This window comes from Eutrema salsugineum, unplaced genomic scaffold, assembly GCF_000478725.1.
Source record: "Eutrema salsugineum unplaced genomic scaffold, Eutsalg1_0 scaffold_3, whole genome shotgun sequence".
Lineage (NCBI taxonomy): Eukaryota > Viridiplantae > Streptophyta > Magnoliopsida > Brassicales > Brassicaceae > Eutrema > Eutrema salsugineum.
In genome coordinates, this window is record NW_006256756.1 from 14,610,214 (window position 1) to 14,625,928 (window position 15,715).

Consider the following 15,715-nt stretch of genomic DNA (forward strand, 5'->3'; position numbering starts at 1 on the left):
CTCATAAAATTGGTCAAGCAGAACCGGTTCCATGGCGATGCATCGGAGATTCCTATGGATCATCATGAAGATTTTGAAGAAATCTGCAGCACCAAGCAATCAATCGGAGTTCCTGCAGATTTCATAAAGTGCAAGTTGTTTCCATTTTCTCTTTGTGATAAGGCACGTGCATGGTTTAAGTCTTTGTCTCCTGGTTCACTCGAATCATGGGATGAATGCAAGGCTGCCTTCCTTAACCATTTCTACACCACCTCTAGATCAAACTTTTTTAGAGACAAGATTTATAGGTTCCAACAAAAAGGAGGCAAACCTTTTCATGAAGCTTGGGACCGTTATAAAGGCTACATCAGAGAATGTTCTCACCACGGTTTTACAGAGACATGCGTCTTGAATACCTTCTACGAAGGTCTTTGAATGGACATCTAAGGCGCCTCTAAATGTAGCAAGCAATGGAAACTTCATGACAAGGACTGTGGAAGAAGCTTACATCTTGATTAATAATCTTGCTGCAGGCAGCAGAAACAATTTTCCTGATCAAAGAAGAACATCACGTTCTACTTCCCATGATCATACGGAGATTGAAGAACTTAAAGCCATGGTAAAATTGTTTCTCCAAAATCAGCAGCGTTCTGTTAATGTCTGCAAAGCAGTTAATGCAGCTGAGATTAATCATCAACTTGGAGCACAAGATCACACCCATATGAATCTCCAATCTCCTCCAAAATCACCCCCAACCTCTCAAGACGACAAGCTCGAGCTTATGGTGCAACCACTTCTTATGAAGTTGCAAAGATTAGCAGACGATGTGGATATAAGAGTGGACTGCTTATACACTGACCTTAATGGTAAATTTTAAGCTCTTTCCACTCATGTTGATAGCATGGACGTGCAGCTATCGCAAATCATATATAGTTCAAAACGCACCGAAGCTATGGAGAGACGAATCGCTGAGGTACATGAAGAAATCGCCCAAGACATCCGCAACCTTGAGCTTAAGTTAGACAACATGAATGATCTTGGGTACAAGTTAGACATCATGAATGATCACCTCAACAAGAACAATGAGGAGTCATTTCAGAAGTTCACTAACCTCTCAACTCATGTCAAGATGCTCGAGAAACAAATCGGACAAATTGGAGAAAGTGTGAAGAGACAAGATGGTCACCTTCCGGGAAAAATCGTAGACAATCCAATGTGGCGTTGCAATGTCATAAACACTGATGGTGAGAGAGAAGTCACACCTATTCCTAGCAATCAGGACACTGAAGTTGAATCTCCAGCATGTCCTGAAGAGTATGATGCAATAGGAAAAGTTCCACACCAAAGGATGCTTCATAAGATAAATGATTCAGTGAAGTTTGTCTTCCCCTGCATAATTAAAGGTATGGAATTTTCTGACTCTCTTTGTGACACAGGAGCAAATGTAAATGTCATGTCCAAAGCAGTTGCAAACGAGCTGGGGATGTGTGATATCAAACCTCCTCACGGTTCTATTAAGTTTGGAGACAATTCAAGCACGATTCCGTATGGTTTCGTAATGAATTTGAAGGTGCAAGTAGGAGGGTGTCTTGTTCTTGTTGATTTTCACATTCTTGAGATGGAAAATAACTCTCCCAGGGCGTTAATATTTGGAAGTTCATTCCTTGCAACAGTGGGGGCAGTTGTTGATTATCCCAACCGAAGAGTTTGTTTTTCTAAAGTCAAAAAGAGAATCTTCTATCCTGCAGGCTGTAGTGGTGGAAGCTCTTACTGTATAACCATCTACAAGGAAGAGAAGTTGATTCTAGACCCTGGAGATAACAAGGGAAGGTGCCAACACGTTTCTATACAAGCCCCGTTAGTCGAGCCTAAGGGAGTTGTCGAGTTGAGAAAATCAAAGCACAAAGCAAGGAAGTCTAAGCGCAAATCAAAGAAATCTAAGGGCAAAGCTATCTCACCCGATGCAAACTCGACATTGATTTCTCCAAACCCTATTGGAGATGTGGAGAAAGATGGTAATGCTAAAGTAGTCACCCCAGAGAAACGTCCAGCCCCACCTCCAAAAGCTAAACTTTCCGAGCTTCCTTGGTTTATGCATATCGCGAATTACCTAGCAGCAGAAGTCGAACCACCACGATTCTTCGGCTACAACAAAAAGAAGTTCTTGCGTGATATAAGAAGGTACTTTTGGGATGAACCATATCTTTATAAGCAGTGTGTATATAACTTGTTTCGCAGGTGCATCTCCGAAGAAGAAGTTCCAGAAATCCTTTTTCATTGTCACGGATCTAATTATGCTGAACACTTTGCTACTGATAAGACTGTAGCAAAGGTTTTACAAGCTGGTTATTGGTGGCCTACCATGTTCAAGGACGCCCATAAATTCATATCTAAGTGTGATGCTTGCCAAAGACAAGAGAACATCAGCAAGCGACATGAGATGCCACAAAACTTTATTCAAGAAGTCGAAGTTTTTGATGTTTGGGGAATCAACTTTATGGGTCCTTTTCCTTCGTCTTTTGGAAACAAGTACATCCTTGTTGCTGTTGACTACATGTCTAAGTGGGTAGAAGCCATAGCCAGCCCCAAAAATGACGCAAAAGTAGTAATGAAGATGTTCAAGTCGATCATATTTCCAAGATTTGATGTTCCGCGAATCGTGATAAGTGATGGTGGTTCTCACTTCATCAACAAAGTCTTTGAGAATCTGTTGAAGAAAAACGGAGTGAAACATAGGGTAGCTACACCTTATCACCCACAGACGAGTGGCCAAGTGGAGGTATCAAACAGAGAACTCAAAAGAATTCTGGAAAAGATAATAGGACCAACAAGAAAAGATTGGTCAGCAAAGCTTGAGGATGCTCGTTGGGCATATAGATTTGCGTTCAAAACCCCATTGGGCGCTACACCTTTTCATCTTGTTTATGGTAAGGCTTGTCATCTTCCATGGGAGTTAGAGCTCAGGGCAGAATGGGCAATAAGAAAGCTGAATTACGATATCCAGACGGCAAATGAGTTAGACGAGATTCGCCATAACGCCTATGAGAATTCTAAGATCTATAAGGAGAAGACAAAGGAGTTTTATGACAGGAAAATAGTTCAAAAGACGTTCTCACCTAATGGTCAGGTTCTACTTTATAACTCACGTCTAAAATTGTTTCCCGGAAAGCTTAAATCACGATGGTCTAGACCTTTCAAGATCAAAGAAGTTTTACCATATGGTGCTGTGGTTCTATGGAACCGCCAAGGAGGCGATTTCACTGTCAATGGACAACGTCTTAAGCCATATCTTGCAGACATTCAAGAAGAAAAGGAATATCCGATCTCCTTAGCAGATGCGCCTAATGCCTAAAAGACGACCAAGTCAAGCTAACGACTTAAAACAAGCGCTTAGTGGGAGGCAACTCACTCGGTATTTTACTTATTTCCATTTGATCTTTATTTTCTATTTGTTGCTTTGTTTTTGTTTCATTTAATTTCAGGTTTTTACAAAGAAGAACGAATAAAAGACGAGCAGAAATCATAAACCGGAAAACGGCAATCACTCCGGCCCTGTTGAAACTTCGACCGACTGTGCCATCCTCCCAACCGCGACTCATTCTTCTGGCAAGGTAAGTACATCTAAACACTTCCAATTTCTACTTCCTTATCTATCCTTTCTTAGATTTCATCACACTGAGAACAGTGTGAAATAAGTCTGGAGGAGGATGTTCATCCGTTACTAACGAAATTTGATTTGTTTTGTGTTTGTTTTGGACATAAAAAATTACTAAAAAAGTTTTCAAAAATTTTTCAAAACGTTTTCAAACCAGGAACATAAATAAAAAATCAACAATACTATGATGATTTAGACCAGTGTGCTTCTACGCTATTTCCTCGTTTTTTGCTTTTTCTGTGATTTAGACCTAGATTAGGCGGTAGCTAGAGTACTTACACTATGAACTCCCACCAGAGGACTTCTATTCATGTAGATTCTTTCTGACAGGATATACTAGCTCATCTTATTTGGACTTAATCTTGACTTAACTTTCTCATTAAAGCATTAGATCAGGGAAACGAATCATACATTCAGGACTCCTTTACCCTTTTACCACTCTTTGTTGATCCTGAATGGCTACCTTTAGCTAGTTCCCCACCATAACCCAGCCTCTTTCAAACCACATGCACTCTTGTTTTTCACTGTCCTATATGCAGATATGTGCAAAAACGTCGGAGAGAAAGAGGATCAACGCGGTTTTCAGTCCCTATAGACAGAGACTCGCGATTTCATTGGAATGATTCAACAAAAGGAGAAAACTCAGTTTGCCTTGGAAAAACATTCAAAATCTGGGTATAATTTCGTCCCTTAGACTCTCTCTCTATTAAAGGTTGTTTTCCCTTTAGAAAAAAAAAGAATATATCCGAAAAAAAAGAGAAAGAAAAAAAAAAAGAAGGCAAAGGAAATTTAAAACCTTAGAGAGTCTAGGAGGATCGATTTTATCTTTGAGGCAAGCTAGAGTTCGATTATATGGAGTTTTCGAGATCATTTTTCTTATTCCCGGAAAAGATCTAAGTCTGGGGGAACATCTGATTACAACCAAGGAGGAAAGACTATGCAATAACATTTGGCAAGGAGAGGTGACTGAAAATTGCTGACATCAAGAGGTCCACTCTCTCTTGCGGTTTTGCATAATATCTTGCATCCTCCAGATCTTCAGATAACCCGAAATACTTTAATTCCACCACTTAAATAGCTCTTAATTACCAAACGCCATCTACCCTGAATTATGTCTTTCATGAGAATTCACTGTGCACTTAATGAATGTAAAGAGCTACTTTACTGGAAGTTAGATCTAAGTGTGTAGATTTTCGCATGACGGATCAACGGACTAGTTATGTTTGTATTTTGGTGAGCATTTTCTAGACTAGATCCAGATAGATGTTTTATGATAGTTTATGGTTTAGAAGGACGGTCACTGTGATATTGGTTAGTTCCTGTAGGTTTTTAAAGATTCTTTCATGGCTTGATATATGTTTTGTTTGAGGACAAACAAAGGTTTAAGTCTGGAGGAGTTGATAACACCGGATTTTGACTATTTTTATGGATCATTTTAATATCTTATGCAGGTGTTTTAACTCTGTTTTTAATTTTTTAAGTGATTTATATGTTTTAGAGTTTTAAAAGACTTTTCAGGAAATTTGGACTAAAGATGTGCAATTTGGAAAAAATAAGCGATTTTGGATAAATGCAGACCGTCAGAAGTATGGTACTCGATGGAGACCTTCTCTCCGTCCGATCATCCCCAAATTTGAGACAACATAGAAGAGACAACCAGCTTTCTAATGCAATTGGTTTGGAGACAATCCAACGGTTAGATCTTCAGATATTCCCGATGCACTAAAGACAGAAAATGCAGTTTCGAATGAGAGCATAGGCCGCGACCGCGGCCAGACTATGATTCCCCGCGGTCAGGACCACCGCGACCGCGGCCAGACAACGTTGACGTCCGAAAGTGACCTAATTCAAGCCCAAGTCCAGCCCACTACTCATTCTTCAAACCCTAGACGTTTCCAACGAATTAGAAGGTTATATATACTCGTTTTAGGTCATTCTAATTACCAAGTTGTGGAGAGAGAGCAGAGAAGAACCGCACACCTCGGAGTTGCCGTCTTCGGGAGAAGGAGTCGCCGAATGAGTCACCATCGATATCTGCCTTCATCCTTGTTCTCCGTTCTTTACCTTTCTCTTATTTAATTTCCAGCAAACTACAATACTTCTGTGATGTTTTTATACACTATGATTGAGTAATTCCCTTGTTGGGTTTTAAGGGATTTTCAAAGGGACTCATGAATTGATATCTGGTTTGTTAGATTAGAGTTTATCTTTAGAGTTCTTCGTCTAAATCTGTGTTTCGTTTATGTGGCTTGGATCGATAATCTAGCTACTGCGATTAGGTTTATTTACTCACCGAAAGTGTTGTTGAATCGATTAACCCTATTTAGATGAACAAATTCTCTTAGACGGCGTGAGTCGATCTAAAGCGTTTTGTGAAATTATCAAACTAATTTGTCTAGAAACTTAGAGAACTGAATGGGAGTTTAGTAAATCTGAGTGAATTGATTTGTGATTAATACTACGTGAGTAGGTTAGTCTGAGTTTGATTTCAAAAACACATCTATAGAAAATTCTATGTTTGGTTCTCTTGTTAGCTATTCTATGATTTGATCTTATTGTTTACTAGTTTTTAAGTTTATTATTTTCTATTTTCGTCACTGTTCACAACCCCAAAACAAACACCCATATTTTCATCTTAGCTCAGTTCTCATCTCAAGTAAACTCGTATTGCAGTTACTTGGTCTTCAGTGGATCGACCCCTAAGTACTACAACGTACATCTGTGCGCTTGCAGAAAACTAGGGTTAAAACCTGAGCACATCATGGCCGCGGCCAAACCCCCATTCACCACGAGTAGAAGCCTTATGACCAAGGCTGACTAAAAGGATGGCCCAAGACACCGTTTGAAGCCCAATTTGTCTTCTCTTCACAGAAAACCCTAAGGACGACTGGACAGAGTTGAAGACCTATAAATATTTATCTAAGCAGACCTATTTTTGTGTGCCTCAGAAGAATCCCTTTTGGGAGTCACCAAATTTAGGTTTTTAAGGTTTTTATGTTCTTATGTTCTTAGTTCTTAGTTTAAGGAGATAGAGATTTCTCTTGAACCCTCTTTATGTTCTACCTTTACTTTAATTCGGTTTTTACTTTTATGCATCTTTTAATTTTGTTTTTACCTTCGTCATGTTCAATTAGTTTTTTTTAAAAATTTGAAGAGAAGTTTTCTCCGTGCTTAGATCTCGAAATCGAGATGTTTCTTCTTCATCTCCTTGTCTCTTTTTCTCTACTTCTTTCTGTTAATTACTTTGTACACGTTTTGGAATGATGAGGTATGAGTTTAGGCTCCAATAAAGGGAACCGAATATGCTCGGTAGGGATCTTCGTGAGATAAACCAAGCCGAATTCTAGAAATCTTTCTTTTAAGCTTATACTTAAAGCATGGATCTAGTGTCGCGAACTAGAGACTGATCTTGGTCCTTGGTGTTGCGAAAGTATTCATCCGGTGTCCGATCTAGCTTGAGAAGAGCAGGTCAACCATAGGGGTGGAAACCTACCTATGGGCGAATTGTGAATATTGACGAGTCTTAAGCAAGTTTCCATTTCCCTTCCAGGACCAGAGTGGAAACCTACTGGTCAGATGTGCGAGAGATAGTTGGTTATGATCACGACAGTGGTGTATTCATACGTTCACGACTCGAGTTCTAAAAATTTACTAGGATCAATTTTAATAGCTTTGTTTTGCGTGATTTGAATCGATCATATCCCGTAGACATCCTTTATATTCAACATCGATTTATTTACTTATAGTTTAGTTTTAAAACCCTTTTTAAAACTCTTTTTAAATAACTTTTTAAAATACATATATAGAAATCACACAACCTATCCAAAACCCGTTTTTCGTCTTAGACTTCGTTTATTAATTTTGGTTCTAAGGTTCTGCAGGTAAAGCGTGGATTCTCTGTGGATCGATACCGTAAGTACTACAACGTACTGCTCTGCACTTGCAGATATCTAGGGTTATAAATTTAAAACATAAAGCCGCAAAGTCAACCTTAGAAGCATCAAGTTTTTGGTGGTGTTGCCAGAGAATCCAATAGTCTTCACTTGCACAATCTCAGAGGTTAGTAAATTACCTCTAAAAAATCTTTTTCTTAATAATTTTTGGTTTTGTTTTCCTTAGTTTCAGTCTTTGAAAAGAAATATATATATATATATATATATATATATATATATAAGTACCTGATAACATCATATTTTGATCACTTTTATGGATCATAAATTATGTCTTATGCAGTTGTTTTAACTCTGTTTTCAATGGTTTTTTAAGTGTTTTCAATGTTTCAGAGTTTCAAAAGACTTTTCAGGAAACTTGGGCCAAAGATATGCAATTTGGAACAAATGAGCAATTTTGGATAAATGCATACCATCAGAAGTATGCCATGCGATGAAGACCTTCTCACCATCTGATTACCTCCAAAATTTGTGACAACATAGAGGATACAACCAGCTTTCTAATGCACTTAGTTTGGAGACAATCCAACGGTTAGATCTTCATATACTCCCGATGCAAGTATGACAGAAAATGCAGTTTCGGAAGAGAGCCACGAGCCGGGACCGCGGCCAACACCTTCCCCGTGGGTACAACCATCACGACCACGGCCAGACAACGTTCACTTTCCAGACGACCTAATTAAAGCCCAAGTCGATTCCCTTTGTTATTTATGAAGCCCTAAGTGTCCAGGACAACTACAGAAGATATAAATACCCTCTTTATGTCATTCTAAAGGGGGGAGGGGGATCGATAAAAACACATACCTAGAGAGAGTGAGATTTTCATGTAACCCTAAGGAGGAGCCGCCATCTTTGAAGAAGGAGGAGCCGCCGCTGGAGTGCATCATCGTGCCTCCGTCCGCTTCTCCGTTCTTCGTTCTTCTTCCTTGTTTTATTTAATTTCCAGCAACTTTTAATACTCTGTGATGATTGTTTACAATATATTTAAGTAGTTTCCCAGTTGGGTTTAAAAGGATTGTTCAAAGGGAATTTCGTGTGTCTTTGCTTATGAATCGATAGATTTAGGATTTATAATCTTCCAAATGGTCTTCGTTTGCCTTTGATTTTACTGTGTGATTCTTTGCTGGCAACGTAGAAGCTGATCTGATATGATATTTTGTGAAAGCTTTCATTGATTGTCTGAACTAGGGTGAAACGAGCAATGATTTTATAGGAGTGGAAACCTACCTATAATTGAGTTGTGAATGTTGATGAGTCTTGTTATGCTATTGCATCTTCCCCCTTCCAGAATCAGAGTGGAAACCTACTGATCAGGGTTGCGAGAGATAGTTGTTTAGTGCTGCGAAAATAGGCTATTCATACTTCTGTGCCTCGAGTTCTAGAACATACGTAGTTGATTACCTTTATCATTTGATTAAAATCGACATAGCCTAGTCCATGAATCCCTGTGATACCCTTGAGCCCCAACGTTTGTTTTCCATTACTTACAACCTTCAATTTTATTTGCCTTTAATTCGCCTATTACCTGCTTCCATTCGCCTTTGATTTATTTGCTTATTACTTGCTTTCATTCGCTTTTGATTTTAATTGCTTTTACTTGCTTTGGTTTTAGTTTAGATTTAGTGACAACCAAAAACCCAAAACCTGTTTAGTTCTAATCTGATTTTAAGCATTACCGTGAATTCGTACTGAAACAACTAAGTCTCTGTGGATCGATACCCTAAGTACTACATCGCACATATGTGCACTTGCAGACATTTAGGGGTTATAAATTAAAACCTGAAGCTTAGTTAAACAACAAACACACCCCGCTTTTCTTCGCATCAAGTTTTTGGCGCCGTTTTGGGGACTTTGATTTGTTTCATTGTGAATCCCAGCTTAAATCCATTAGAACACTTGTTTACTTTTACCTTTTCCTTTGAATTTTTCAGGTTTCTCTGCGATGAGAGACCGGGAACATGTTCCCGGAACTCTTGGTGATCCACCATATCATGTGGATGGTGATCCAAGCGACGATGACCTGACTGATGATGAGTTTGTAGAACCGATCTATGATGACAATGAGCTAATTGGATCGGCAAAACATGAAGATGATGAAGAGTTAATTGGAAGTTTCGATTCACTCGAAAACTTCATGGGAGATCGAAGAGCTATTCAACCAGCCTTACCAGAGGATGGCAAAACCGAAATTAAGGTACCCTAAATCCATTAAGTTCAACAAAATCAATTTAATGGTTATTCATCCGAACACCCGATGGACCATATCGAGACGTTTGAAGAATTATGTGCAACCATTACAGCAAATGGGGATTACCACAAGTGTAGTTTTTTCTCATTCTCTCTTAGAGACAATGCCAGCAGATGGCTAAAATCTTTAGAACCTGCTTCACTAAAAACGTGGAAAGCGTGTAGAAAGACTTTCCTAAATCGTTTTTATACTAGAAATCGTTCAAATTTCTTAAGGAACAAGAGAATAACTTTTAAACAAAAAGAAGATGAAGATATTTTAGATACTTGGGAAAGATTTAGGGAATGCAAGATAGATTGTCCACCTCACGGATATACCGACGAATACCTGATGGGTATCTTCTATCGAGGCATAACTCCAGAGTTACAACACTCTTTTGACACAGCAAGTAATGGAGACTTCTCAACAATTTCGCAAACAGCATCCGTAATCAAGCAACCTTTGGAAATTCTGCACTTCCTGAGAAGAAAGAAAAGATTTCGGAAGTCATGCGGTGTTCACCATTCCTTGATCATAAGAATCCATTGGGTTGTCCCAACCATCAAAGTTACACGTATTGTGTGCTTTGTTTGGTTGTTGCAATCCAAGTTGACTCATTATGTGATGGAGGCACTATCAAATTCAAGATTTTTCCTTCGTTTCTGATCACCACGGGTCCATTCATTCGGACCGCAGAAAAACGTGCTTTCACCACGGTCGTGACAATGCTGACCGCGGCCAAGACCTGTTTCACCACGGTCGCGAGCCTTATGACCGCGGGAAACACTCTTCCGAACCTATTTGGGCTATTCAATCCAATTCCAGTCCCTATCCTAGTTTTCCCTCTTCTGAAGCTGAAAATCTAAACAAAAGAATTCTAGAGCTTGAAAAATATAGGTCTCAAGAAATTAGTGATCTTAGATCTGAACTAAAAACAATGCAAGAAGATTTCAATGAAAAATTTTCTACGCTCCTTAGCCTGATGATCAAACCTAATTCTAGAAACATAGAAAATTCCGAGGAGGAGCCAAGTGAAAAATCTTTCGAAAGCTCAAGTGAAGCAGATCCCTCCGATCATGTGAAAGCTATCACACTTAGGAATGGATTAACTTACAAAGAGCCTGAATTTCCTAAAGATCCCAAAGATGAGAAAAAGGGTAAGGAAAAGGAAAAAGAAAGAGAAAGAGTCACAATTGAGGATGTTGATAAAGAAGTGGAAGGAGAGAAGGATGGAGAAAAAGTAAGAGAAGATACATCCCGGGAAATCCTCAGAGAAGACCCAATTCCCCCTCCACCAACTCGTGTCTATAAACCTAAACCACCATATCCTAGAGCCTTAAGAGCCCCGAAGAAGGAGAAAGAAAAAGCTAAGCTGAAAGAGTTGATCGATCAATTAAATGTGAGATGACCTTTCGTAGAAGCTTGTGCTATGATTCCCGCTTTAAAAAAATACATGAAGGGTATTCTAACAAATTCTTTAACTCTTGAAGAAAACGTTCTGATGATAACCCATGAATGTAGTTCTATCCTGAAAAGCCGAATCCTTGAAAAGAAAAACGATCCTGGGAGCTTCGTACTTTCATGCACCATCAATGATGTAGCTTTTGAGCGTGCTCTCTGTGATTTAGGACCTAGCATAACCATGATGCCCCTTTCAGTAGCAAAACGTTTAGGACATCACACTTTTCAACCCACTAAAATTTCTTTAGTATTAGCTGATCGTTCTGTTAGGCAGCCCGTAGGTATCTTAATAGATGTTCCCGTAGAAATCGAAAAATGTTCCATACCAACTGATTTCATAGTTCTAAGACTAGAAAGAGAACATAAGGATCCCCTTATTCTTGGACGGCCATTCTTATCTACAGCCGGAGCCATAATCAATGTCCCGGAAGGAAAAATCGACCTTCATCTAGCCGGTTTAGTTATGCAGTTTGACATGAACAAAAGTTTCAATTAACCGACTTTGGATGGCAAAATTTGTTGGATTGATCAGTTAGACGGAATTATTGAGGAATTCTATGAAGGTCTACTTCTCGACGACCCTTTAAGTGTCACGCTTTCACCCACAAAACACGAACGCAATTTCCTTGAAGAAAATTTTAAGTGATTGTGTGTGTATGCTTGATAAGTCCAAAACTTATAGGAAACCTCTAAAATATCTAGATCTTAAGGACCAAACAAACATTCCTACACCTCCTAAAGATACTGCCGCAGCAATTAATGATCCTTTGAGCGAGCTCAAAGCCCCTAAAGTCGAGCTTAAACCTCTTCCCGTCAGACTTAAGTACGCTTTCCTTGGACCAAATTCTAGTTATCTTGTCATTATAAACTCTGGTTTGACAGAAGAAGAAACCACAATGCTGTTGTCTGAGCTGAGAAAGCATAGAAAAGCCTTAAGATACTCACTTGATGACATACCTGGAATTTCTCCTGATCTTTGTATGCACAAGATTAATCTAGAGGATAATGCTAAAAACTCAATCGAAAGTCAAAGGAGACTGAACCCTAATCTCATGGATGTTTTCAAGAAGGAGATTATGAAGCTTTTAGAAGCCGGAATAATTTTTCCTATCTCAGATAGCATTTGGGTTAGCCCAGTTCATGTTGTCCCGAAGAAAGGAGGAGTCACTGTCATTAAAAACGATAAGGATGAAATGATCGCTACAAGAACAGTAACTGGACATCGTATGTGCATCGATTACTGGAAACTGAATGCAGCAACTAGGAAAGATATTGCTTCCTTGATGGATACTCCGGATTTTTCCAAATTCCTATTCGCCCGGAGAATCAAGAAAAACCGACATTCACTTGTCCATATGGCACATTCGCTTAGACCATCTCCAATGGTCCTTCAAATTTCACTTTTTCCTTCATTTTGAAGATAAAAATGAAGAAATCTTCTCCAATGGTGCTTCAATTTCACCTTCAAAATGAAGAAATTAATAGTGTTCCTTCAAATACTGTTCATTTCTTCATTTTTTGAAGGTGAACTTTTTTATTTACAAAATGTATCCTTAACTTTTTATATGTTTTGATTTATACCCAAACACAACGTATATGTTTTTTAACCCAATTAATTTTAAAACAATGTTTCTAGGCTTCTTTACATTGGTGAAAAACGAGGCTTTCCAGGAATGCTAGGTAGCTTGGATTGCATGCACTGGAAGTGGAAAAATTGTCCAACCAGCTGGGCTGGACAATATGCTGGTCGTAGTGGATCTCCACGTATAACTCTTGAAGCTGTGGCGGATTATGATCTTTGGATATGGCATGTATATTTCGGAATGCCTAGCACAAATAATGATATCAATGTATTGGAGTCTTCCCATCTTTTCTCCAATCTTGCTCAAGGTATTGCTCCTCCTGCTCGTTATATCATTTAAGGAAAAGAATATGATATGGGCTATTATTTGGCTGATGGTATATATCCAAAATGGTCGACCATTGTGAAAACTATTTATGAGCCAGTGGGTTCCAAAAAAAAAAAATTTGCTACACAAAAAGAAGCTTGCAGGAAAGATGTGGAACGGGCATTTGGAGTTCTTCAATCACGTTTCGCAATTGTGAAAGGGCCAGCTCGTTTTTGGGATAAGAATGTGATACATGACATAATGACTACTTGTATAATTCTACATAATATGATAATTGAAGATGAGCGTGATCTCAACGCACCAATTGAAGTAAGAAGAGAAGTTCCACCTCCGGAGGTTGAAATAGAAGCGAATGAAAGTATCCGGTTCCAAGAATTTCTGGCTCGATGCAGAAAAATCAAGGATAAAGAAGCTCATTTCTCTCTTCGAAATGCATTAATTGATCATTTATGGTTTTTTCTTATTTACATTATGTATTTTTTCTCTTATGTATGGTTTGTTTTTATGTATGGTTTGTTCTTATTTACATTATGTAATGTAATTTTCTTTATATAATAAAGTTTTAAATTATATAAAATCATAATTTCGTTGAACAATTGTTCTAAATAAAATAAATAGGAGAAAGTTTGTAAAATTAAAAAGTAGAGGATCTTGTTAGCAATTAATAATAAAATAGACATGGAATATGCTTGGAATATTCTTTTTGAAGGAAAAAATAAAGAAAAGTTTGCTCCAATGGTTTCTTCATTTTTTCCTTCAAAAATGAAAAAAACTTTATTTCTAAAGGAAAAAATGAAGAAACCATTGGAGATGCTCTTACCGACGAATGCCTTTTGGATTGTGTAATGCACCTGCTACGTTCCAGTGATGCATGATGTCGATCTTCACAGATTTTATTGAGGATTTCATGGAAGTATTCATGGACGATCTCTCGGTCTATGGACCTTCTTTTGAAAAATGCCTAGCCAACCTTGGTAAAGTTCTGCAAAGATGTGAAGATAAGCAATTAGTATTAAATAGGGAAAAATATCACTTCATGGTATGAGACGGAATCGTGCTTGGGCACAGGACTTCTGGAAAAGGAATTGAAGTTGACAAAGCTAAAATCGAAGTCATGACCAGCCTACAACCCCCTACAAACGTAAAAGGCATCCGTAGTTTCTTAGGACACACAAGATTCTACAGGCGTTTCATAAAAGATTTTTCTCAAATAGCTAGACCTCTTACGCGTTTGCTTTGCAAGGAAACAAACTTCGAGTTCGATGATGAGTGCTTAGCCACGTTTCATAAGATCAAAGAAGCCCTTGTCTCCGCTCCAGTCGTGCAAGCACCTGATTGGGAACTCCCATTCGAAATCATGTGTGATGCAAGTGACTATGCAGTTGGAGCAGTGCTTGGCCAACGAAAAGATAAGAAAATGCACGTAATCTACTACTCAAGCATAGCTCTAGACGAAGCTCAATGCAACTATGCAACAACAGAGAAATAAGTTCTAGCTGTCGTATTTGCATTTGAGAAATTCCGTTCTTATCTCGTTGGATCTAAGGTCATAGTTCATACTGATCATGCTGCGATCAAGTATTTAATGTCTAAGAAAGACGCTAAACCTCGGTTGATAAGATGGATCCTCCTACTGCAAGAATTTGACATCAAAATTCGAGATTGGAAAGGAGCAGATAATGGAGTTGCAGACCATCTTTCACGAATTCGAGTTGAAGAAAGATTGCCCTTAAATGATAGTTTGCCAGAAGAAAACATCTACGCAATAGATACAACCCCACCCAATGCCAATGCCGCACCACCAAGGCAACTCATGCGAAGATCAGATGCTTTCAACACCCCATGGTTTAGGCACATAGCGAATTACCTAGCAGCCGATGTAGAATCACCTCAATTTTTTGGTTATAGGAAGAAAAAGTTTCTGAAGGACGTAAGACATTATTTTTGGGATGAACCCTATCTCTATAAGAGATGTGCTGATGGGTTATTCCGAAGATGCGTGGCTGAAGAAGAGATGGAAGGAATTTTATTCGGATGCCATAGCTCGTCTTACGCAGGACATTTTGCAACCTTCAAAACCGCTTCAAAGATCTTGCAAGCTGGTTTCTGGTGGCCTACTCTATTCAAAGATACTCAAGCTTATATATTGCGATGCGATAAATGCCAAAGGATGGGTAACATAAGCAAAAGGAAAGAGATGCCTCAAAATTTTATTCTCGAAGTCAAAATTTTCGATGTCTGGGGAATAGATTTTATGGGACCATTTCCCACTTCTTTTGAAAACCAATACATCTTAGTAGCAGTAGACTACGTCTCTAAGTGGGTTGAAGCAGTCGCTAGTCCCACCAATGATGCAAAAGTCGTCATGAAGCTGTTTAAATCTGTGATATTCCTGCGTTTTGGAGTCCCTAGGATTGTGATAAGCGACGGAGGATCAGATTTCATCAACAGAGTTTTTGAGAATCTTCTTAGAAAGAATGGAGTTACACATATATTTGCTTCTCCATACCATCCCCAAACCATCGGTCTTGTA

At 38.7% G+C, this 15,715-nt stretch overlaps 2 non-coding genes across 2 annotated transcripts; both read right to left on the reverse strand.

The window, feature by feature from the left end:
- Positions 1–260: 260 nt before the first annotated feature.
- On the reverse strand, positions 261–371 carry LOC112085803. The gene has a single exon (XR_002899096.1). It is a non-coding gene; the product is annotated as a small nucleolar RNA R71 (small nucleolar RNA).
- A 9,667-nt stretch (positions 372–10,038) lies between these two features.
- On the reverse strand, positions 10,039–10,146 carry LOC112085898. Its single transcript, XR_002899178.1, has one exon. It is a non-coding gene; the product is annotated as a small nucleolar RNA R71 (small nucleolar RNA).
- Between the last annotated feature and the right edge of the window lie 5,569 nt (positions 10,147–15,715).